The sequence below is a fragment of the Stenella coeruleoalba genome (genome assembly GCF_951394435.1).
Source record: "Stenella coeruleoalba genome assembly, chromosome: 13".
Taxonomy (NCBI): Eukaryota; Metazoa; Chordata; class Mammalia; order Artiodactyla; family Delphinidae; genus Stenella; species Stenella coeruleoalba.
The window spans coordinates 59,827,623-59,851,937 of record NC_137159.1 but is presented as its reverse complement, the minus strand read 5'-3'; the positions used below and the strand labels follow the sequence as shown (position 1 = coordinate 59,851,937).

The 24,315-nt window shown below is 42.0% G+C and overlaps 1 long non-coding RNA gene across 1 annotated transcript in view; it reads left to right on the top strand.

Moving 5' to 3' along the window:
* LOC307195856 overlaps nucleotides 1–23,412 on the top strand; it is a 134,003-nt gene extending 110,591 nt beyond the window's left edge. The window contains exon 3 of the long non-coding RNA XR_013830976.1: nucleotides 21,679–23,412. This is a non-coding gene — a long non-coding RNA (uncharacterized lncRNA). The remainder of the gene's footprint in view (nucleotides 1–21,678) is intronic.
* The last annotated feature ends 903 nt before the right edge of the window (nucleotides 23,413–24,315 follow it).

Here is a 24,315-nt window from a genome sequence, read left to right as displayed (position 1 = left end):
TTTTGTGACTCCTTGCGTGACTAATCGCATGACTGCGCTGGGGGTGAGCCAACGGCAAATTTAGGTCTTGAACACTCGACAAAACAGCCCCACTGTTCTGTGGGTGAGATTCTGTGGAGCTTCATGTGTAATTAAATGAAAGTCCCACAAGGGTCTACACCTTAATCATCCTCAATGCTGATATGTGGCACAAAGGAAGGATTTTTTTGCCACATCAGAACGCTTCCATGGCACAATGGAGAAATGGAATCAGATTTTTGTTTGCTTTGTCCAACATTTTCTGAGACAGAGACATTTCACAGAAGAAACCCTGAAGTTCTCTGGGTCTTCATTTAGTGCCTGGGACTTTGAAAAGAGACCACTTTTATGGATGCCCTGCCCCTATCTCCTGATGAGGACGCATCTCAGACTGTTCATCTCAGCTTTTTCTCCAGCAAAACAAGAAGTAATACCTGCTCATTTGCCACCTCATTTAAAATGATAAGAATCACTCATGTCTTGCAAAAATAGTCACATCATCTCATAAAAAGAACTTATCACTGCGTTAAAGAAGATTATACAAGGGTTTTTTTTTTGTTTTTGGGGTTTTTTTTTTGCTGTACGTGGGCCTCTCACTGTTGTGGCCTCTCCCGTTGCGGAGCACAGGCTCCGGACGCACAGGCTCAGCGGCCATGGCTCACGGGCCCAGCCGCTCCGCGGCATGTGGGATCCTCCCGGACCGGGTCACGAATTCGTGTCCCCTGCATCGGCAGGCGGACTCCCAACCACTGCGCCACCAGGGAAGCCCTATACAAGGGTTTTTATAAAAACATTTAGGAAAAAAATTCTCAAGCTTTCCTAACTAGTTGTACTAGTTATCAATTGCCTCATAACAAATTATCACAAAGCACAGTGGCTCAAACAACAATTAACTTTTATTATCCCACATAGTCTCTGTGGGCAACCTCATAAGGTTGCAGTCAAGATGACGACCAGGGCTGTGATATCATGCGGAGGCTTGTCTGGGGCTGGAGGATTCACTTTCAAGCTGGCTCACTCACATGTCTGGCAAATTAGTGCCTGCTGTATTACAGAGGCCACAGTTCCTTGCCGCTCAGCCTCTCCGTAGAGCTGAGTGAGTGTCTTCAGGACATGGCAGCTAGCTTCCCCCAGAGCAATAATCCAAGAGAGAGAAAGATGGAACTTCCATGTCGTAGCCTCAGAAGTCATGTACCATCATATCCACAATATCCTAGTGATTACACAGGGCAGCCCAATTCGATGTGGGAGGGGACTACCTATGGGTGTGACTCTCGGGAGGCAAGAATCTTTGGGTACTATCTTGCCTCGATAGTTAAAATATTAAAAGTATACCAGCCTGGGGCTTCCCTGGTAGCGCAGTGGTTGAGAATCTGCCTTCCAATGCAGGGAACAGGATTCAAGCCCTGGTCCAGGAAGATCCCGCATGCCACAGAGCAACTAAGCCCGTGCACCACAACTACTGAGCCTGAGCTCTAGATCCCGTGAGCCACAACTACTGAGCCTGCGCGCCTAGAGCCCACGCTCTGCAACAAGAGAAGCCACCGCAATGAGAAGCCCGGGCACCGCAACGAAGAGTAGCCCCCGCTTGCCGCAACTAGACAAAGACTGCTCGCAGCAACGAAGACCCAACACAGCCAAAAATAAATAAATAAATAAATTTATTTTTTAAAAAATGATATGAACTGACTCCTCACCAAAGAATAGATGTAAATAGCCAATAAATACATGAAAAGATGTTCAATATCGTTAGTCATCAGTTGTGACATATGTATAACAATGCAAATTAAAACCACAGTGTGATACCACTACACACCCATTAGTTTGACTAAGATTAAAAAGACTGAACGTATCACCAAATGAATGAATATGAAATGAGTGAATATGTTAAGGAATTGAAACGCTTATACCCTGATGATAGGAATATAAAATGATATGAGCACTGCCAAAACAATTTGGCATCTTCTTAAAAGTTGAATATACACCTATCATGTGACAAAGCCATTTCACTCCTAGGTATTTAACCAAAAGAAATAAAAACATATATTTACACAAAGATTATGCATGAATGTTCTTAGCAGGTTTATTTGTAAAAGCGAAAAATTGGAAACAATCCAAATACCTATCAACAGGTTAACGGGTTAGTAAATTATAGTCTATCCATACAGTGGAGTACTACTCATCAATTAAAGGGATGAATTAGCAATGCATACGACAACATGGCTGGATCTCAAAATCACTATGCTGAATAAAAGAAACTAGGCAAAAATAGACACCTGGGCTCAAGTCCCAACTCCACTTGGCTATGCAACATTGAGCAAGTGACTTAATACCTACCTGCTTAATTTTCTCACCCATTAAATAGGAATAATAATAACTGCTACCACTTACTGAGTTCTTACTATGTTTCAAGGCCTTTACTTTCAATATCTCATTTAATCCTCTAAACTCCATCATATTTGAGATAATGCACGTTTAGTACTTAGCATTATATGCAATAAATTGTAGTCATTATTATTACTTTCTTACTAATTTCTTATTAATAATAAATAAATGAATCAATATATGTTGATATATGTTTAACACAATAGATTAGTTTTTTCTGTTTTTGAACGTAAATGGAATCATATTTATGTATTTTGTGACTGCCTTTTTTCATTCGTCATGTGAAAGACCCAGTGGAATGCCCTGTAGAGAGATAAAAAGATGAATAAGACAGAGTCCCTATCTTCCAGAATCTTATAATCTAGAATTGGAAACAAAACATACACAGATAACTATAGCACAAGATAGCAATAACTAGAAGCAAATATGGTATTATAAGAGAGGGTCGTGGAAAAATCTCATAGAGAAAATAGTGCTTAAGCTGAGCCTAGAAGGATGGTGGCATCTCACCAGGAAAAGCGGCTGGAGATAAAGAAGCTCTGGATATAATAGCACAGAGAAAGAAAGCAGGAGCGTTGAGAACAGCAGATAGTGCATCATTAGTGGAGCACAGGTTGTGTGAAAGCACATGTGAGCAAGGAAGGTCAGATCCTGGAAGGTCTTGGATAGCAGGCAAGGAGTTTGGACTTCATTCTGAATACATTAGGGTACTTTGGTGTGTCTTGAGCCAAGGAGTGATATCGTGTTGTGTGTAAGCAGGATTACCATGGCAGCGATATGGCCAAAGGAGAGCTGAGAGGTGGGAAGAGTGACTTAGAAGCTTTTGTGATGAGCTAAGTGGGGCCTGAACAGAGATGGTGGCTGAAAGAATGACAGGTCTGTAAGAATTGATTTTAAGGTAGCATCAAATTAATATAGGGACTAATTAAATTGGACCAGAGGAGAGAAACAAATCAAAGGGACTCCAAAATGGCAAACTTGCTGGACTGGAAAAATGGAAAGACCATTATTAGAAATACAGAAGTCAAGAATAAAAGGACATTTGAACAGGATAAAAGGAGTGATAACAAGAAAGGGGGAAAATGAATATTTGGATTACATTAAAATTAACAGTTCTGGGCTTCCCTGGTGGCGCAGTGGTTGAGAGTCCGCCTGCCGATGCAGGGGACACGGGTTCGTGCCCCAGTCCAGGAAGATGCCGCGGAGCGGCTGGGCCCGTGAGCCATGGCCACTGAGCCTGCACGTCCGGAGCCTGTGCTCCGCAATGGGAGAGGCCACAACAGTGAGAGGCCCGTGTACAGCAAAAAAAAAAAAAAAAAATTAACAGTTCTGTTCATCCAAAAAACACCATTAAGAGAATGGAAAGCAAACCACAGAGTGGTTGAAATATCTAACAAAGGAATCATCTCCAGGATATATAAAGAACTGGTACAAATCAATATGAAAAAAACAAACAACCCAATAGAAAAATGGACAGAAAGACATGAATAGGTACTTCACAGGATGCTTTGCAAATGGGCAGTAAACATATGAAAAGTTGCTTAATTTCATTAGTCACTGGGGAGATATAAATTAAAGCCTTAATGAGATAACATTGCACACCTACCAGAAATAACTAAAATTAAAAAAAAAAACAGCCAATACCAAATATTGGCAAAAGTGTGGACCAATTGGATTTTCATACATTGCTGGTAGAAAGGTCAGTTGGTATTGGTATAGCCACTTTGGAAAACTGTTCAGCAATATCTACTAAAAATGAACACGTATCCAGAGACCCAGCAATTCCATTCCTAAGCAGAACAGAAGAGAAAAGCATATGTCCACCAAAAAAACTTACAAGAATGTTTAAAGCAGCATTATTCATATAACAGCCTGAAACTGGAAACTACCCAAATGCTTTTTAACAACAGAATGGATTTTAAGAAATACGGTATATTTGCATAATGGAATATTATTTATTAATGAGAATGAATAAACTATCTCTACATGTAACAACTTGGAATGATATTATAAAGATGATGCTGAATGAAAAAAGACAGTCACAAAAGACATAAATATGATTCCATTTAAGTTCAAAAACAGAAAAAACTAATCTATTGTGTTAAAAATCAGGATAGTCGTTATTTGGGGGTGTTTATTTGGGGTAGTGACTAGAAGCAGGAAGGAGGGGCATATCTGGGGGTGCTGGTAATGTTCTGTTTCCTGATCTTGGTGCTGGTTACAATGGTGTGTTCCCTCTGTGAAAATTCCTTGAATGTGAATAAACTTCTGTTATACATTAATAAAAAATGTATTCCTACAAAAAGCAAGTTTGGGGGTTAGATGATGCAGTCAGAATTAGAAATGATAATTTTTGTGGAAATACAGATATTAAACAAGGAGGAAATGTGGATCTATGTTAGGAGTTGACAGGATGTTACTGGAGATAAATGCATTTGTCACTCATTACAATAGTCATAGATAATGATAAAGAGAAAGGAGAGAGAAAACTAAAGAAAGAATCTTGGGGAATGTTTACCCATAGGTGTTGGAAAAAGAAAAATAGAGAAGAAAACAGATAGAAAAGGATAAAGAAATGAATGCACATAAGCCAACCCAGAAGAATGCTTCATAGAGAGAAGAGGGGCAGCTGATCAGCAACTACAGATGCAGGACAGGGAATTCCCTGGCGGTCCAGGGGTTAGGACTTGGTGCTTTCACTGCTGTGGGCCCAGGTTCGATCCCTGGTCAGGGAACTAAGATCCCACAAGCCACGTGGTATGGCCAAAAAAATTTTTTTAATAAAATAAAATTTTTTTAAAAATGCAGCACAGTGGTTAAGAGCATGGGCTTTGGAGTCAGAGTTTCTGGGTTCAAATCCTCCATTTCCTTGTCTGTAAAATGGGGCTACAAATGGACATTACCTCATTGGGTTAATGCATCTGAACAGTGGCTAACGGCCAGTGATCCGGAGAGCTCCAGGAGGATGAGAAAAGTGTGAGAAAAGGCTGTTTGACTTAGTAGTTAGGACTTGAGATGTTAGCAGAGTAATGGCAGGGGGAGGGCAGAAGATTCCAAAGTATGGTGAGAAAATAGATTTCAGAAAGAGTGAACCAGTGATGAGCAACCAGCAAAAGGCCACAAGTGGATCCTCCAGCTTTCTAGCGCAACACTACTGTCAGCCTCTCCAGTCCCCAAGTGTTCATTCACTCACATTCCAGCCAGGAGGGTGGAGGCCAGAGGTTGGCCAGGTTTCCCATTAGGCAGAGACCTCCAGGCATGTGGCCCAGAAAGAATCATTGGTTTTCTCAGTTGCCTGGACGTTTGAAAGCAGCCATAACTATCCTACAGAAACGATGCTTGGGAAGAGTTCCTGTTTCTCAGATTAAGAAGCCTCCCCAACAAAACCCACCCGGGAAGGAGAGAAGAGCCCTAGACGATTGTCCACAAAACACCAACTCAGCAGTTCCATCTCAAGTTTCTTTTCCAGTGGGCCACTGATTGGCTGCCCAAGGGATACAATGCATATATGATTTGGCAAAAGACACAAACCCACTTCTGAAAAATAAAGACAAAAAAAACAACCTTAAAAGCAGCCAGAGAAAACTGACATTTTATCTATAGGGAGGAAATAATTAGGATGACAGCACACATTTCTCTCTTCAAAAATCATGGAGGCCAAAAGAAAGTGTTACAATATATTTCAAGTGTAGAAAGAAAAGAATTGTCAACACAGAATCCTATATCCAATGAAGATGTCTTTCAGGAATGAAGGGAAAAATAAGACACTCTCAGATGAAGGAAAACAGAATTTGTTGCTCAAAGACCTATACTAATGGATAGATAAAGGAAGTCTTCTTAACAAAAGGGAGATGGGGAAAAAAAGGAAACTTGGAACATCAGGAAGGCAGGAAGAACTCAGTAAGTAAAAATGTGGGTAAATATAATAGATTTTCCTTCTTTTGAGTTTTCTAAATTGTTTGATATTTGGAGAAAAATTATAACACTGTCTGATGAAGTTCTAGATGTACATACAGAAAATATTTAAGGCAATTATATTATAAGAAGGTAAAGGGACATAAATGGAAGTAAAGTTTCAATACTTCACTCAAACTGGTAAGATGACACTAGTAGCCTGTGATGCGTTATATATACATAATGGAACACCTAGAACAAGCCACTTTAAAAGAGAGATACTTTAAAATACTACATATAGGGCTTCCCTGGTGGCGCAGTGGTTGAGGGTCCGCCTGCCGATGCAGGGGACGCGGGTTCGTGCCCCGGTCCGGGAGGATCCCACATGCCGCGGGGCGGCTGGGCCCGTGAGCCATGGCCGCTGGGCCTGCGCGTCCGGAGCCTGTGCTCCGCAACGGGAGAGGCCACAACAGTGAGAGGCCCGTGTACCACAAGAAACAAAAACAAAAACAACCAAAAAAATACTATATATAAATCAATATAGAATTCTTTAGAATATTCAAGCATCTCAAAATGCAAGAAAATGAAAACAAAGACATGAAAAACAGAGAGAATAAGCAGAAAACAAAATGGCACATTTAAGCCCTAAAACATCAATAATTCCATGAAATGTAAATGGTTTAAATACACCGATTAAAAGAGATTGGCAGAGTAGATTAAAAAACATGACCCAACTGTAATCTGTCTACAAGAAACTCACTTCAAACATCCTATAGACAGGTTGAAAGTAAGTCACACATGGGGTGTCACTACACGCCTATCAGAATAGCTAACATAAAAAACAGCAATGACGCCAAACGCTGGCAAGCACGTGGAGAAGCTAGATGACTCACGCTCGTGGGAACGTAAAATGGTACAGCCACTCTGGAAGACAACTGGACGGTTTCTAAGAAACTAAACACTTAGTTTTCTTGTAAAAACTAATCTATCATAAACCTCAGCAATCGCACTCTTGGGCGTTTATCCCAAAGAAATGAAGGCTTATGTTCACACAAAGGCCTGTATACAAGTGTTTATAGTAGCTTTATTCATAATAGCCCCAAACTGGAAACAACTCAGATATCCTTCAATGGATGACTGCTTTAAAAAACAACAACAACTGTGGTACATCCATATGATGGAATACTACTCAGAAATAAAAAAAGAATACACTACTGATACCCACAACAACCTGGATGAATCTCCAGAGAATCATGTTGAGTGGAAAAAGCCAATCCCTAAAAGTTACATACTGTGTGATTCCATTTATACACCATTCTGAAACTACAAAATTATAGAAACGGTGAACAAATTAGTGGTTGCCTGGGACTAAGGAGGGGGTGAGGGTGAGAGGGAAGTGTGTGTGGCTATAAAGGGGCAACAGGAGGGATCCTCGTGGCGATGGAAATGTTCTGCATCTTGACTGTGTCACTGTCAGTGTCCTGGTAATAGGATTGCATTGTAGTTTTCAAGATGTTACCTTTGGGAGAAACTGAGGAAAGGGCACATGGGATCTCTCAGTATTATTTCTTACAAGTGCATGTGAATCAATAATTGTCTTAAAAAGCATTTCCTATGTCACACTCTTTTTTGTAACAAACACTTGATACTGAGGATAACATATCCAAACCTTCAAGAATCCCCAAATATCAGAAAATGGATGTGCACCTACAGGCCTGCTCCCATATCACACTTCCTCTGGAATCACAGGTCCGCTGGAACATCTTCAGTTCACCTCACTACATTTTCAACTTTTGCTGGAGTTTTACCCTTCTCTTTATGTTTATTTCCACGGAGCCATCCTTATTTCCCAGAGTCACTGCACCCAAGGATGAATCAAGAGCCATGGATCTGCTTCAGGGGGCAGCAGATGCCAGGTCTTGGGATGCTCAAATCTTGGCAGAAAATTCCGAATTGCTGCAAGCATTAGTGAGGACCATAGTGCCAAATCTGGAGATGTCTAGGGCAAGCCACGCCACTTTCTCTTTTCTGCATGAAAAAGAGGGGTCATTAATATCTATTCGGAAGTGCCAAAAACACATATGATGGCAGAGAGCGATTATTCAAAAGTGAAGATAATGAAGGCCTTCTGTTTATGGCATGATTCTCTCAACCTGAAGTTTGAATATTTCAAGGTAGTGCTACATCCTAGACCTTCATCTCACACCATTCAACCTGCAAGTTAAACGTTAATCACACCCCGCTGAAAACATTTATGTAAGGTGTTGTCTTAGTCAGCTCGGGCTGCTAGAACAAAAATACCATAGACTTGCCATCTTATCCACAAGAGAAATTTATTTCTCACAGTTCTAGAGACTGGAATTCCAAGATCACAGTGCCAGCATGGTTTGGTTCCAGTGAGAGCCCATTTCCTGGGTTATAAACAGCTGTCTTCTCACTGTAGCTTCACATGGTAGAAGAGGCTAGAGAACTCTCTGGGGTCTCTTTTATAAGGGCACTAATCTCAGCCCGCTTTCTAGATATTTATTTTTATACGAGAAAAACCAGGATCTGTGCCTTGCTGCTGTCAGAACCTCACCATAGCATCCAGAGGGGTGATACTTGCTGGTGGCAATAGGGAAAAAACTGAATGGTTCTCCCCCCTGACTCACACTGACTGGGGGCGGGGTTCTCAGCAGGAGCAGGCTCAGGAAGACTGCTTAGCGGGCACCCGGGGCAGCTGTTCATGGGGCCCCATGGCTGTTTCTGAAGGCCCTCTGAGCACCTCCCCAGCTGAAGTCCCAGCTGGACGCCAGAGCTGTTTTTTTAACCCTAACAAGATCTGTCATTAAACGTTACCGGAGCCTGACTTTGCCTCTTTCCCTCCGGGCCTTGCTAGTGGAGGTCAAAGGTCGCATCATCCTTCCACACAGACTCCTGGGAATCCGGCTTTTGTTTGCCAGACCTCATAGTGATGACAAGCAAGCATCTTGGTCCTTGGAAGACACACAAGAAACCAGCGAACCATGGTCTTTAACGAACGGGGCCCCTCCGAAGCCAGCCGGTAACAACCACTTATGATATTTACAGCTTTCTGTCCGTGCAGATTAAACATAGGGAACGAGAAATGGAACTCTTTTGTCTGGTAAACTTACGTCATTCCTTGTTAAGACAAATCGCGAACAAACCTAGATTTTGTTGGGAAACAACGTTTGCTTCTAAAGGCAGTCTTGGATGACGATGGGAGTGTTTCTGGGGACGAGGACATCCTGTACAATATTATTCTTAAGTGACAGTGTTTTTTGATAATTTCATAAACGCTTTAGCTGTATTGTTTTCTAGCAACAGACTATATTTTGGCCAAGAGCAATATTTCTCACTCGTTCATTGGCAATTATTGTTGAAACAGATACCTTTTGGGTGCATTCCTCAGCAGAGAAACAACACCAGAGCAACAAGAGCTTGGCAGCCTGAGTTATCACTTTTTGTTTGAATTATGGACATTTTTCTAAAGATAAATCAGCACTTTGGGTGCTGAGGTCGAGGAAAGTGTTCAGTTTACTGTCTTTGCAATCTGAGAACCACGGAGTTAAGGGCAATGGATTTTGGCAGAGAAACTTTGCTTTTTTTTCAAAGAAGGCATATGTGCAAGCCCAATATGTCAATTTAAACCCAGAAGTGCTTTGATTCAAACCAAGTAGGAGACTAGAGTTCACCTGATCAGAACCCTACTCCTCATGTCCACCCGAACCCACTGTCCCACCAATGGGGTCCCCCAAAGAGGCTCTGTAGAGTATGGCTTGAAAACCACAGGTCTGTCAAATGTGCCTGCACTGGTCGCTTGAAGACCTTGATGCCTAACAGACCTTCTGCAAAGCTGTGTGAGCTCGGGGAAGCTCCATGGTCTCACTGTGTCTGGCTTTCTCATCTGGTAAATATGGATCCCTTATTGCACCTGCCCATTGGGGCTGGAATGGATTTGGAGTAGAGAGGAAAATCTGCCCATAAGCCCATGACACCCCACCACTGCCCATAAGGGTTGTTTCTTTATTTTCTTTTTTTGGCCACAGCGCTCGAACCCATGCCCCCTGCAGTGAAAGCACAGAGTCCCAACCACTGGACCACCAGGGAAGCCCCTTAATGGTTGTTTCTTAAAATAACTTTATATAAGTCACCCATTGAAAGAATACAACTCAATGGTTTTAATATATTCACAGAGGTTTACAACTATCACCACAGTCAATATTAAAACATTTTCATCTTTGCTGTGCAAAAGCTTTTAAGTTTCATTAGGTCTCATTTGTTATTTTTGGTTTTATTTCCATTTCTCTAGGAGGTGGGTCAAAAAGGATCTTGCTGTGATTTATGTCATAGAGTGTTCTGCCTATGTTCTCCCCTAAGAGATTTATAGTGTCTGGCCTTACATTTAGGTCTTTAATCCATTTTGAGTTTATTTTTGTGTATGGTGTTAGGGAGTGTTCTAATTTCATTCTTTTACGTGTAGCTGTCCAGTTTTCCCAGCACCACTTATTGAAGAGGCTGTCTTTGCTCCATTGTATATTCTTGCCTCCTTGGAATCTAAAAAAAATAAACGGTTCTGAAGAACCTAGGGGCAGGACAGGAATAAAGACGCAGACATAGAGAATGGACTTGAGGACACGAGGAGGGGGAAGGGTAAACTGGGAAGAAGTGAGAGAGTAGCATTGACATATATACACTACCAAATGTAAAATAGGTAGCTAGTGGGAAGCAGCCGCATAGCACGGGGAGATCAGCTCGGTGCTTTGTGACCACCTAGAGGGGTGGGATAGGGAGGGTGGGAGGGAGATACAAGAGGCAGGGGATATGGGGATATATGTATACATATAGCTGATTCACTGTGTTATACAGCAGAAACTAACACAACATTGTAAACCAATTATACTCCAATAAAGATGTTAAAAAAAAGAAAATATTTTTAAAGGAAAAAATAAATAAATTAAAAAAATAAAACATTTTCATCATCCCCAAAAGAAACCCTGCTCTCATTAGCAGTCACTCCCCATTTCTCCCCACCTCACATGCAGCCTCAGGCAACCTCCAATCTAATTTCTGTCTGCACAGATTTACCTATTCTGGACATTTCATATAAATGGAATCACATAATAGAGAATCCTTTGCGACTAGCTTTTTCCACTTAGCATGTTTTCAGGGTTCATCATTAGTTCATTTCTTTTTATTGAAGGATAATATTCCGTTGTATAGATATACCATGTTTTGTTTAGCCATTCATCAGTTGAAGGACACTTAGATTGTGTCCATGTTTCAGCTATTTTGAATAATGCTGCTCCGAACATAATTGAACATTAAAAACATGTACAAGTTTTTTGGTTTTTTTGTGGACCTGTATTTTCATTTCTTCTGGATATGTACCTGGGAGTAGTTCTATGTTTAACCTATGGTAACTCTATATTTAACATTTTGAGGAGCTGCCAGACTTTCAAAACAGCTACACCATTTCACATTCCCACCAGCAGGATATGAAGGTTCCAATCTCTCCACATTTTTGCCAACACTTGTTATTATTTGTCCTTTTGATCATAGCCGTCCTAGTGGATACAAAGTAGTACCTCATTGTGATTTTGATTTGCCCTTCCCTGATGGCTAGTAATGTTGAACATCTTTTCATGTGCTCACAATGAGTCTTTATTTTTTAAGATAGTGGCAGGAAATTTAATAGTGTAAGATGTCAAGATAGATGAAACTCTGTAAGCATCAATTGTTTTCTATGTCTGTCAAGTGTACTTCTCATTTGAAGACTGAAAATATTTTTACTTAAGTTATGGGAACTATCTCCCCCAGCGCTCCCCACAATTCACCTAACTTCATTACTAGGCCCTGAACTGAGCCAAACTCTATTGCAAAACACGTATTTCTACAAAACTCTGAAAATCAGATGAACTCCAAAATCGTGCCAATAATTCACTTTCTCAATAAATCCTAGCATGCCAGGTGACTTGAATTTCACAAGGCTGACACTCTGCAAAGCCCTAGAGTGCCATTCACAATGTGCCTGGAGCCCCCTGGAGCTGGGCAGTGCCCACCTTGTGAGGCAGCCTTTCCCAACACACCTCTAACAGGAAATGTCCTTGAGAGTTGCTCTTTAGTCAAACATGGGAGTGATTTGCACTGACCTAAGGGGCATCTGCAAAATGGCCAAGTCGGGTGAAAGGCGGAGTGAGATCTGTTTTGTTCATCTAACTGTTGATTTCACAGCCTTGCTTGGAGCAATGGCCACCCCAGCATCCTCAGAAAGCTCTTTCTCAGCCACAGCCAGTTACTAAAGGCAGCTCTGTACAGAGGTTAGGAGAGAGCACTGGCTCTGGTACCCAACGAGTCGATGAAAGCATCTACCACCACCCGTCAGCTCTGCGATCTTACAGAGATTCCTTCATCATTCTGAATCTCAATTTCTTTATCTGTACACCTAATAATACATTGCTCAAAGAGCTGTGCGAATTAATAACACAGTGTATATACAGAATTTTGCAGCATGCTTAGGACACAGTAGGTCCACAACAAATGTTGCTATTATTGTTATTTTTATTACCAACAGTCCATTAATGCATAAGGATTTCTCACTTCCAGGTACTTACTTACACTTATGGTTTCTTCTGTCCAATATACTGTCCCATACACTTTGCCCAAGTAATTCGTGTTAATCCTCTGACCTAGGTTTATAGGTACCTTCCCTGTACCACCAAGAGTAGGTGCCCCTTCCATGACCTCACAAGCACCCAATCTTACTCATAGTACGGTCACTATTACCCTGTCTCCAATTGCCTGTGTGCTCGTCTGCATCCTCCACCAGACCCTGGGCTCCTGTACTTGCTGGGAATTTCATAAATATTTGCCCAGTTTCTGCCTGTGTCCGACTCTGAGTTACGGTCTCTTTGCCATCCTCAGTACCTCCATGAAAGGAAAAGAAAATAACAGTGATTGAGTTCACCACGTGCCAGTACTGTCCATATGTTAGTTCATATAATCCTAACAGAAGACTAGGTGAGGCAGGTGTTCCTTCCTCTAAGGATAAGGAACGGTTGGCATGGGAGTTAATTGACTTGATTAACTCACCTTAACTTGCCTAAGGTCCCACAGGCACTGGGCTGGGGTTGGCATCCAGAGTGGGTGCTTCCTGCACTGTCCCCACAAAGATTCTCCCTGTCTTCTTTAAGATCTAGTTCCCAGTACTCCACAGGGCTCAACTCAGCGACTGCTGGTTTGGTGCTGAGGAACCAGGAACCATGTTGTGGGGTGGGTGGAAGAACACATTTTTTCCCTTTATCCTTTATTACAAAAACACTCAGTTATTTACTAATATCTGTTCCATTTGTTTAACTGATTTTGAACGTTTAGAAGGAGGTGGAGCAAACCCTCTCTGGGGCCCTTTCTCAGGGAGGAGAGCTCGGGTAGGGTTAGAAAGGGGGCTGAGGTCCGGAGATCAGGGATGGCTGCCTGGGGGCCAAAGAGGGGGTGGACTGGCCAGAGGAAGGCAAAGGTTTGGTAGGAGACTGAAGACAAAAGCTCTGGTTGTGCATCTGACCAAGCCTGCAAACCCCACACCCATTTTCTGAGAGGCTTCGTGGTTTGAGACGATCGCACATCTGTGGGTCTGCATGCCACAGCATCCTGGGACCTTCTCTGTGCTGTCCCAGCCCTGCTCAGCAGACAGGACTGTGCACGCAAAACTGCATGGAATTGTAAAAGCCTGGGGTTCAGGGGCAACCTCCCCTCCTTATCTGGAGACCCTTGTAGAGGTGGCTCCTGCCAGGGAAAGACTGTGGATATAAACAAGGACTCTTTTTTTTTTTGGGTCAAAATGAAGGACTCCAGAAGCAGCACATCAGTACATCTATATTGGAAGCACATCTGCTACGAGCCAGCATCTGCTTTGTGCGATGTGATTGTTCACGAACTGAAAAGGATCCTGCTGCTCTTACTTCCAGGGCACAGGAAGCAAAGTGAGGAATTTATTCGTTCCTTAGTTATTTTTTCAACAAATCCATATTGAGCACTTCCTCTGTGCAAAGCAGAGAAGAAAACTGGAATTAAGTTATGGTCTGTACTCTCTAGACCACGTGGGAGGAAAGGCCATGTGGTTGAGGAATTATACCGTTGATGTGTCTCATGCATGTTGAGCACTCAGCAGGGGAACTTATATTCTGCAAACTATAAGACATCGTTGAGAGAATTTATAAGATCTAAATCAATGAGAAAACATCCATGTTTATGGACTGGAAGACTTAATATGGTTTAGACAGCAATAGCCCCCGAAATGATCTACAGATTCAATGCAATCTCTATCAGAAACCCAGCTGAATGCTAAAAATTCACATGGAAACAAAGGAAACCGGAACAGCCAAGACAAACTTAAAAGAGAACAAATTTGGAGGACTTACACATCCTGATTTTTAAATTCATGATCAACAGTAATCAATACAGTGTGTTACTGGCAGGAGGACAGCTATATAGACGAATGAAATACAATTGAGAATCCAGAATTAAACCCATGTATCTACACAAAAACTTGTACATAAATGTTTATAGTGGCATTATTTACAATAGCCAAAAGGTGGAAACAACCCAAATGTCCACCAAGTGATGAATGGATAAACAAAATGAGTTATATCCGTACAATGGAATTTTCTTTGGCCATACAGAAGAATGAAGTACTGATACATACTATAACATAGACGAACCTTGAAAACAATACGCTAAGTGAAAGGGAGAAGTCACACATAACAAAACACATATTATAATATTCCATTTATATGAATTGTCCAGAATAAATAAATATAGAGAGACAAAAGTAAATTAGCTTAGTGTCACACTTAGCTTAGCAAGAGGAATGGAGAAACTGAAGTGTGACAGCTAGCGGATATGGAATTTAGTTTTGAGTTGATGAAATGCTCAAAAATTGATTGTGGTGATGCACAACTCTGTGCATATACTAAAACCATCGAATTGTACACTTTAATCGAGTCTGTGAATTATATCTCAATAAAGCTGTAACAGAAAAAGCCAGAAATGAACATTGCCTTAGAGCACTTTATGCTCTTTTTAAAAAATGTCTTCAAATCGCATCTAGCTAAATTGTACATTAGGACCCTCACATCCCACAGAAGGACAGAAGTGCACAACTGACTTCTCCTGGCTTCTGTACCTGTAAAAGGGGTGAGAAGAATGTCTGCACTACTCTGACTTCACTACCCAGAGTCTTCCTCAGGGTTTATCCGTCACACGCAGTGGACTCCTGAGAGTCCCTGTTGTCTTGGGTGAAAAGTGTAACAGGGTATTTTTGTGGCGTCACAAGGACTGCTGTTCCCAAAACACACTGCTTGGTACAGAGCTCTGGGGGAAGGAGATGGGAAATGTTAATGGACCCAAGATACTTCTAAGGAGGAAACTGACCAAGACTTAACACCTGTTCCCTCGAGAAGATCAATGATATTAGACCTGTGTAACACAATGGGTTTTAACAGAGGTTCTCTGTTAAGAAAGGAGTCAAGAAAGGACACCAAAAAGAATCTCAACAAGAAGGAAGGAGAGTCTAGAACAGAGACTGCCTCAAGGGCAGGCTCTTGGTTAGGGTAGGGGTAGGGGTGCTTGTAGAGCCCATCCAGGTATCCCTCACGGCCCCAAGACAGGAGCAGGCAGAATGATAAAGAACACCCAGGGTCATGGGCCTATAAGGTAGAGGGAGAGTCTGAAATTCCTTGAGAGGGAGAGTCTGGAATTCCTGCCCAGAATACACATAAGTATATTGTACAAAATGGTATAACTGGATTAGGATATGGTATTGCTGGTTTAGGATACTGAGATCTCACACTTAAGGAAAACTCTGTCAGCAGGCAATTCTCCAATGCTGATTTTAATAAGGTGTTACCTGCTAATTATGTAAAGATGATTGTCTTCCATTGAAGACAAATTAGCATTGTGATATTACTGGAAGCAGCATGATATGGATATCAACTTCATTATTTCTGGGACAGAAATTAGAAATGGAATTAAAAGGGTTTTTTAATGTGGTCATTGCCATGACCACTACAGCTGTCGTTATTGAGCTGCAGCAAGTCAGCACATACACAGACACACACATGGGCCCCCAACATGAATCCGGTTCTGTCTACTTCAGGGCAGGTTCTTTTGCACGTTGCATGATTTGTTCTCAAATTTCTCATGTGCTTATCCAATTCACTCTCCAATTTTTTACTTTCAAATTCCAAAAAAAGCTAATTTGAAATCTTCATTTGACCTCATGAGCATAGACACAAGCACTGATGCTGATATCATGTGATCATAATCAACTAAAGATCTTCTAGAGCAAAGGTAGTGAACTCTTTCTGTAAAGTACCAGATGGTAAATATTTTAGGCATCGTGAGCCATACACTTTCTCCACTATTTTCAGCTCCACCATTGTAGCATGAAAACAGCCATAAACATTACATAAACAAATGAGCATAGCTGTGCTTCAATAAAACTTGCTATACAGGGACTTCCCTGGTGGCGCAGTGGATAAGACTCCGCGCTCCCAATGCAGGGGGCCTGGGTTCGATCCCTGGTCAGGAAACTAGATCCCACATGTGTGCCTCAACTAATATTTCGCATGCCACAACTAAGAAACCCACATGCCACAACCCGCCTGCTGCAACTAAGGAGCCCACATGTTGCAACTAAGACCTGGTACAACCAAATAAGTAAATATTTTTTAAAATAAATAAAAATAAAACTTGTTATACAAATAAACAGGTAGAGGGCCAGATTTAGTCCATGGGCCATAATTTGCCAACCCCTGTTCTAGAATATCCTTAAACTATCCTAAATTTTATGTTATAATTAAAATGGTAACATGAAATTTTAAAGTGTTCTTGGAGAACTGTTGAGCTCTTGAGAATGTAGATCTATGGACTTGTTTGAGAAAAACTTGCCTGAGGAAGCCAGAATATAAACACACAGACCAGGAATGGGGAACCCTGGCAGTTTGAGAGACAAAGTATACACCATGAAAATAACCTCAGGGACTTCTCTGGTGGCGCAGTGATTAAGAATCTGTCTGCCAGTGCAGGGGACGCAGGTTCGACCCCTGGTCTGGGAAGATCCCACGTGCTGAGGAGTAGCTAAGCCCCTGCACCACAACTACTGAGCCTGCGCTCTAGAGCCCACAAGCCACAAATACTGAAGCCCACGTGCCTAGAGCCCGTGCTCCGCAACAAGAGGAGCCACTGCAATGAGAAGCCCATGCACCGCAACGAAGAGTAGCCCCCGCTCGCCGCAACTAGAGAAAGCCCACGCGCGGCAACGAAGATCCAATGCAGCCAATAAAATAAAATAATAAATAAATAAATTTATAAAAAAAGAAAGAAAATAACCTCAGATGGTCCCTGAGGATAGAGGCTCGGACTGGCTATGCCTGTGTCCCACACTAGATTAAGTATAATGTCCTAGCAACAGATAGTGCTCAATAAATGACCATTAAGTGAATCAAGTGAAAATCTAGAGGACCTTCTGGTTCAAACTCTGACATTTAAAGAGCTTGAAAGTCATCAGTCCTGTACTCACAACAAGAAAAAAAACCTAAGCAAATTGAAAACCAACAGCTTTTCTTAGGAACATCAGAGAATTTAAATCACAGGACAAACTACCATCTTGAAATCTGGAGAGACAGGTGCATATGGAAAACGAAAGCTGAGATCAGCTTACCTGAAGCAGAAGCCACTAGAAGCAGTGACCAGTAGGAACACTTTAATGGTCATTTTGAGGAATTAATGGAGGCTGTGTGTGGACAATTTGAGATTTAGAAACCCTGGTGGGGGTTGGGGGCAGATTTTGGGGGAAGGAGGTTAGACTACCTTTTCATGGTTTTTACCTCAAAGATTCCTACCAGGTTCTCACAGTGAAGATTGGAGGACAATTCCCTCCTGTTTCCAGCAGAGGGAGGAGGGAAGTAACAATTTTTAATTATACCAGGGGAAAAGTAACCCTTGTGACATAAGTCCAGAGCATTCTCCATAAGTAAGACCTGTACTCTAACAGAAATTGACCTAAGAGGGCTTCCCTCATGACGCAGTAGTTAAGAATCTGCCTGCCAACGCAGGGGACACGGGTTCAAGCCCTGGTCCGTGAAGATCCCACATGCCGTGGAGCAACTAAGCCTGTGCGCCACAACTACTGAGCCTGCGCTCTAGAGCCCGTGAGCTGCAACTACTGAGCCCACATGCCACAACTACTGAAGCCCACGTGCCTAGAGCCCTTGCTCCGCAACAAGAGAAGCCACCGCAATGAGAAGCCCACACACTGCAACAAAGAGTAGCCCCAGTCACCACAACTAGAGAAAGCCCACACGCAGTAATGAAGACCCAATGCAGCCAAAAATAAATAAAAATAAATTAATAATAAAAAAAAAGAAATCAACCTAAGAAAAGGGAAATTAGCCACCTCTAACCCCCTCTAGTCTTCTTGTCTCATATGAGGGGAGGGAAAAGGCTAAGGAACATTTCTGAAGGCCACAGCCCAGGGACTCAGGCCCACTAAAAACCTGACATTTAATCATAAAATTATAAAACACCTTCCCCCACCCACATCCAATCACACGAGCAGGGCTCCACTACAATTACAGTGTCATACAACTGAGAGCTGCAAGACACAGATTCTATTTAAGAAGTGCTTAGGGAGACATAAAGACAACACGAGAAGGAAAAACAACAAGGAAACCAGAAGAAAATGGAGCCTCTGGCACCTACAGTGGCAGAAGACATTAAACATAACACAGCTCATGCTAAAAGCCTAATTATCTCAGTTTCTTTACCCAATATATCATGTCCAGCTTTCAGCAAAAAAAGGAGATGACATTCTAGAAAACAAGGAAGAACATAGTCTGAAGAGACAAAAAAAGCATAAGAGACTCAGGCATAACATAGTTTTTGGAATTATGAGATAGGGAGTTTAAAACAACTATGATTAATATGTTAAGGGCTCTCAAGGAAAATGAGACAACATGCAAGAACAGATGGATAATGTAAACAGAGCAATGGAAACTCTAAAAGGAATCAGTGAGCTTGAAGATATGTCATCTCTAAAAAGAAAGGCAAAGAGAAAGAATGATTTTTTTAAATGAAACAGAATATCAAGGAACTGTGGAACAAGTACAAAAGGTAGAACAAATGTGAAGTGGAAATACTAGAAGAAGAAGAAAGAGAGAAAGGAGCAGAAGACATATTTGAAGTAGTAATGGCTGAAAAAGTCTCAAAATTAATGACAGAGACCAAACCACAGATCCAGAGAAGCTCAGAGAATACCAAGGAGAATAAATACCCAAAAAATCTATATCAAACTACAGAAAGCCAAAGAGAAAAAAAATTTTTAAGAAAAAAAGAAACCTGATCTGTAGAAGATCAAAGATAAAAATTACATTGGGGGCTTCCCTGGTGGCGCAGTGGTTGAGAGTCCGCCTGCCGATACAGGGGACACAGGTTCGTGCCCCTGTCTGGGAGGATCCCACATGCCGCGGAGCGGCTGGGCCCCTGAGCCATGGCCGCTGAGCCTGCCCGTCCGGAGCCTGTGCTCCGCAACAGGAGAGGCCGCAACAGTGAGAGGCCCGTGTACCGCAAAAAAAAAAAAAAAAAATTACATAGGACTTCTCTTCAGAATACATGCAGGCAAGAAAAGAATGGAGTGAAATATTTAAAGTATTGAAGGAAAAGCCATCAACCTAGAGTTCTGTATCCAGTGAAATTATCACTGGATATACAAAGAACACATAAAACTCAACAATAAGAAATGAACAACCCAATTAAAAAATAGGCAAAATATCTGAACACACCCCTCACTAAATAAAAATACAGACTTTAAATAATACATGAAAAGATGACATCATGGATCATTAGGGAATTGCAACAGTGAGCTGCTAATACACATCTATCAGAGTGGTTCAAAACAAAACAAAACAGAACAAACTGACAGGACCACATGTTCCACACTAATGCGAGATGTTAATAATAGGGAAACGGTTTTGGTGGGGAGGGACTGCATATGGGGACTCTCTGTATTATCTGCCCAATTTTTGTGTAAATTGAAAACTGTTCTAAAAACTGAAGTCTCCTGATTTTTAAAAACCAGTACCGGGTAAGTTGAGGATGCATGGAAGATTCACAGAGTAAAAGAATGACAAAGATCAAACGGGTTCAGAGCTAGAAGAGACCTTAGGATTGGTCATTCGTCATCACATATTTATTGGACGCTTGCAGAGTGTCACTCTCTGTGTGAGGCATGGCAAGTTCAATGAGAAGAAGACGGCCCCATCGCAGTAGAGTACTGAGTGAACAAGGTCAAATTATCCCATTTTGATACGTGTGTGTGTGTGTGTGTGTGTGTGTGTGTGTGTGTGTGTGTGTCAGGGGTGGAGGAGAGCTTTGAGAGGATGGTCACTAAGACATTAACAGTAGTTATTTCTGGATGGGCTTTATTTCCTTTTACTGGTTCATCTCATTTCGTAGTGTTTCTATGATACGCATGCTTTGCCGTTGTAATGAGAAAATAAAATAATAAAAGTAATTTTTCTTTTATTCTAAAGATGCCACTTTACAGAATACTCCCAGGCAAAGGTGAATTTGGAGCCAGGATTGTGAAAACTTACGAATTGGAGTGGGGTGAGTGGGTGGGTGGAGAAAGGTCATTTCTTGCAGGGAAAGTACACAGCGAGAGCCCTGGTACTGCACAGATCTGTCTTTGGTGGCCCCAGAGGACAAGCCCAGTGGCTTCTGCAGTGGATTTCACTCAGTGGCAGCAACCTTTGACCACCACTAACCACAGCCAGCTTTGTGATCCTGAGAGTTTTTAACACTTGATAATTTCCACTGAGTTTCCTCTACCCGTGATTTCCAAAGGGTGTTTCACAGAAAACTAGTCCCCCAGGTATCAGTAGGTGGATTTCCATGGTTAGAGGCTTTTGACAAATGCTAGATCAAACAAAGAAGAGCACAGTTATTGAGAGCAGAACCTATCAAAGCCCTTTTTATTCTATGATACAATATGTAACTCCAAAACAGAGTATACAGTATTTCCCAAATTTATTTGAGAAAAAAATCACCCTCTCTACTTTGTTTGTTTGGGTGGGGGCAAGAGAACTTTACGGAATGGGCATCATCATTTGTTACACGCTTTGAGAAGTGTTACTCTGCCATACGTCACATCAGTGATTCATGTGCCGTGATTTTCTTCTGTCTCTATATCCCCTAGTACCTTCAGCACCAAGCACAGCAGCTAGTACACAAAGACTCTCAAATATTTGTTAAGTAAGTGAATGAATGAACTTCATTAAGAGAAACTGACTTAACAAAACTCTACACCTTCTGTTTCCCTTCCAGATTTTACTTACACTTCCCTACAGAGGCCATCCCAACTGGAGCAATCCACATAGGCGTGGAAGAATTAAAAATCTAGACCCTTTCATCAGGACTGTCTTTCCCAAGGGTTTCTGTCCCTGACAAATGAAATTCTCTTCCCAGCTGAGAGTTACGGACAAATCAAGGAAGATGGGTCTGTGGTCCATCTTACGGCTCCCCCTTCAACAAATTCAACTTGCTTCGCAAGAGTCAGCTGGGAATGGCCTCCGAAGAAAACAACCAGTTGGATTATATGAATTCATGACTGTCAGAGCAATAAAGCCTTGCTCTTTCCCCTTCTCCTTCAAAAGTTTAGCAAGGACACGCTTTCCCCACATAGCCTGCATAGCCTCATAACAGCTGTCCCAGAGGATGGATTGCACATGGATTACAACGAATTGGGGTCAAGAAGAGATTGCCTACAGTTTTGCCCAGAGCTCTTCTTGGGCTGAGAAAGTGTGTGCTCCCTCAGATATTTTCCTACCCCCTATGGTACTAGTTCCTACCTTCTATGCATTTCTGTCATTGAACAACTAAGAAGCTATTAATTTTATTTCTTCTAAGGACTGAAGGAGCTCCTTAGTCCCTCAAAATACAACAGAGGAAAAATCTGTTCAGCCTAAATTTAAAATCCAAACATTTGAGGTGATCATGATGCCCACAAGCTACAAAATACAACTTTCTTTTAAAAAGAAAATCCTGGCGATTGTACTGTTTTACGTAGAATGCTGTTCAGTCTAGAGCCATTTCAAACTCTCAAAACTTGATACATGCAAGGAAAGCAAACTGAAAGTGAAAGTCACTCAGTTTACTCTTATTTCTAAGATCAGTTTCAACCTCCCTGGTTTTCAACACTCATGCCAGTGTCCAGACTTGCAGCCACAGCAAGGGATTTCCTCAGTCACATAGAGAACCTGGAATAAATTACTCTGGAGGAATGGGTGCTATTTCTAAGTTTGTGGTCGGCTTCACTGTATTTAAAGTAAAGGTTATTAGACACTAATGCTGCACAGATTTCCTAAATACTTTGTATTGCCAATGGCAGAGCCAGATGTGAACCATATCAGGAGAGACATGCATGACAGCGTTTTCCTAAATGCCCGTGATGAATTATAATTTGCAAAGGGGAAAATTGCAGCTGTGTGGTGCCAGGGTAATTTCCTCCAAATACCACTCCCATCAGGTCATTTTCTCATCAGGGAGAGCTAGGGCTCTCTTTTGTGTGAAATCTAAAGGCTGGTATTAAAGACCTCAGTCGTCTGCCTGCCCTACCTTGAGACCAGCCAAAAGGATCCCTACACCCCAGGACGACCTCTTTATTCTCCTCCTTTATACTTTGCTTGGGTGGCTCCCTCTGGAATCCATAGCTCCAATGTCCATCAGAACCTGGCTCAAACCTCATTAATGTCAAGGCGCCTTCCCTATCCAGCCTGTCTCCGTGCTGATCCTTCTCCTGTACTTGGCATTCCCCGTAGTTATCTGTAAGTTGTCACTATGACTATTGGTGGGGCCACTGGAAAGCTTAGCATGGAATATGTGCCCCCTTAAGGCAAGTGTGTGGAATGGACTCTCTGGTGTGCATTTTTCTGCACTTCCTCCTTACCACCTTCACTGAAAGCCTCACCCTTGATTTTGCTTTGCTTTTTCATCACTTCTAAGTTGTTACTTTGCTTTCATTTATCTATTTTTTTTTTTTTTTTTTTTTTTTTTGCGGTACACGGGCCTCTCACTGTTGTGGCCTCTCCTGTTGCAGAGCACAGGCTCTGGACACACAGGCTCCAGACACACAGGCTCAGCGGCCATGGCTCACGGGCCTAGCCGCTCCACGGCACGTGGGATCTTCCCGGACCGGGGCACGAACCCATGTCCCCTGCATCGGCAGACGGACTCTCAACCGCTGCGCCACCAGGGAAGCCCCATTTATCTATTTTATGTGGTATCTTCAATCTTTTCTGGATCAAAGCAGAGTGTCAATGTGAATTTTTGGACCTTATTAGCATGTGCTTTTCCCTTAGTACATGTCCTCTTGGAGGGTCTTACCTCCCACTACTTCATATGCTCCTCTGAGGAAAAAATTATCTCAGAAGCAAGTTATCATCTTCTATTCTAGTTTTTTGTTTGTTTTTTTTCTAAGCATGTTAAACACGAGGTTTATTTTAAGTACGAGTCCACTATGTGCTATACTGACAGTAGATACAGGGCCAGAATAAGTTTGTAAATATTCATACACGTGTAAAAAAGACTACAACTTACACATACTTTATTTACTTGATTGAAAGCCTTATTGGTACATAAAAAGCTTTCTATAGTTGATCTCAGCTTTGTTCACACGGAAGTGAGTTGCATCTGGGTTTTCTGTGCTCAAGACTGCTCAATTGCTGTTGCTGCCGCTGTTGTTTTCTTTCAGGATCAAGGTGGGTACTTTCATATAAAATCTTGTTTTTAATTCCTTCTCTGGCAAGTCTTTCCTGGATTCTTAGCTTTGCATAATTATACCTACAATGGAACCAGCGTCCTAAGGTCACCAAGATAAATCCTCCTACTCCAACGTCACATGACCTAACTCTACCTTCCCCGTCCGGGGCTCCCCGGGCTCTGGCGCAGCCGCCATGGGGATAG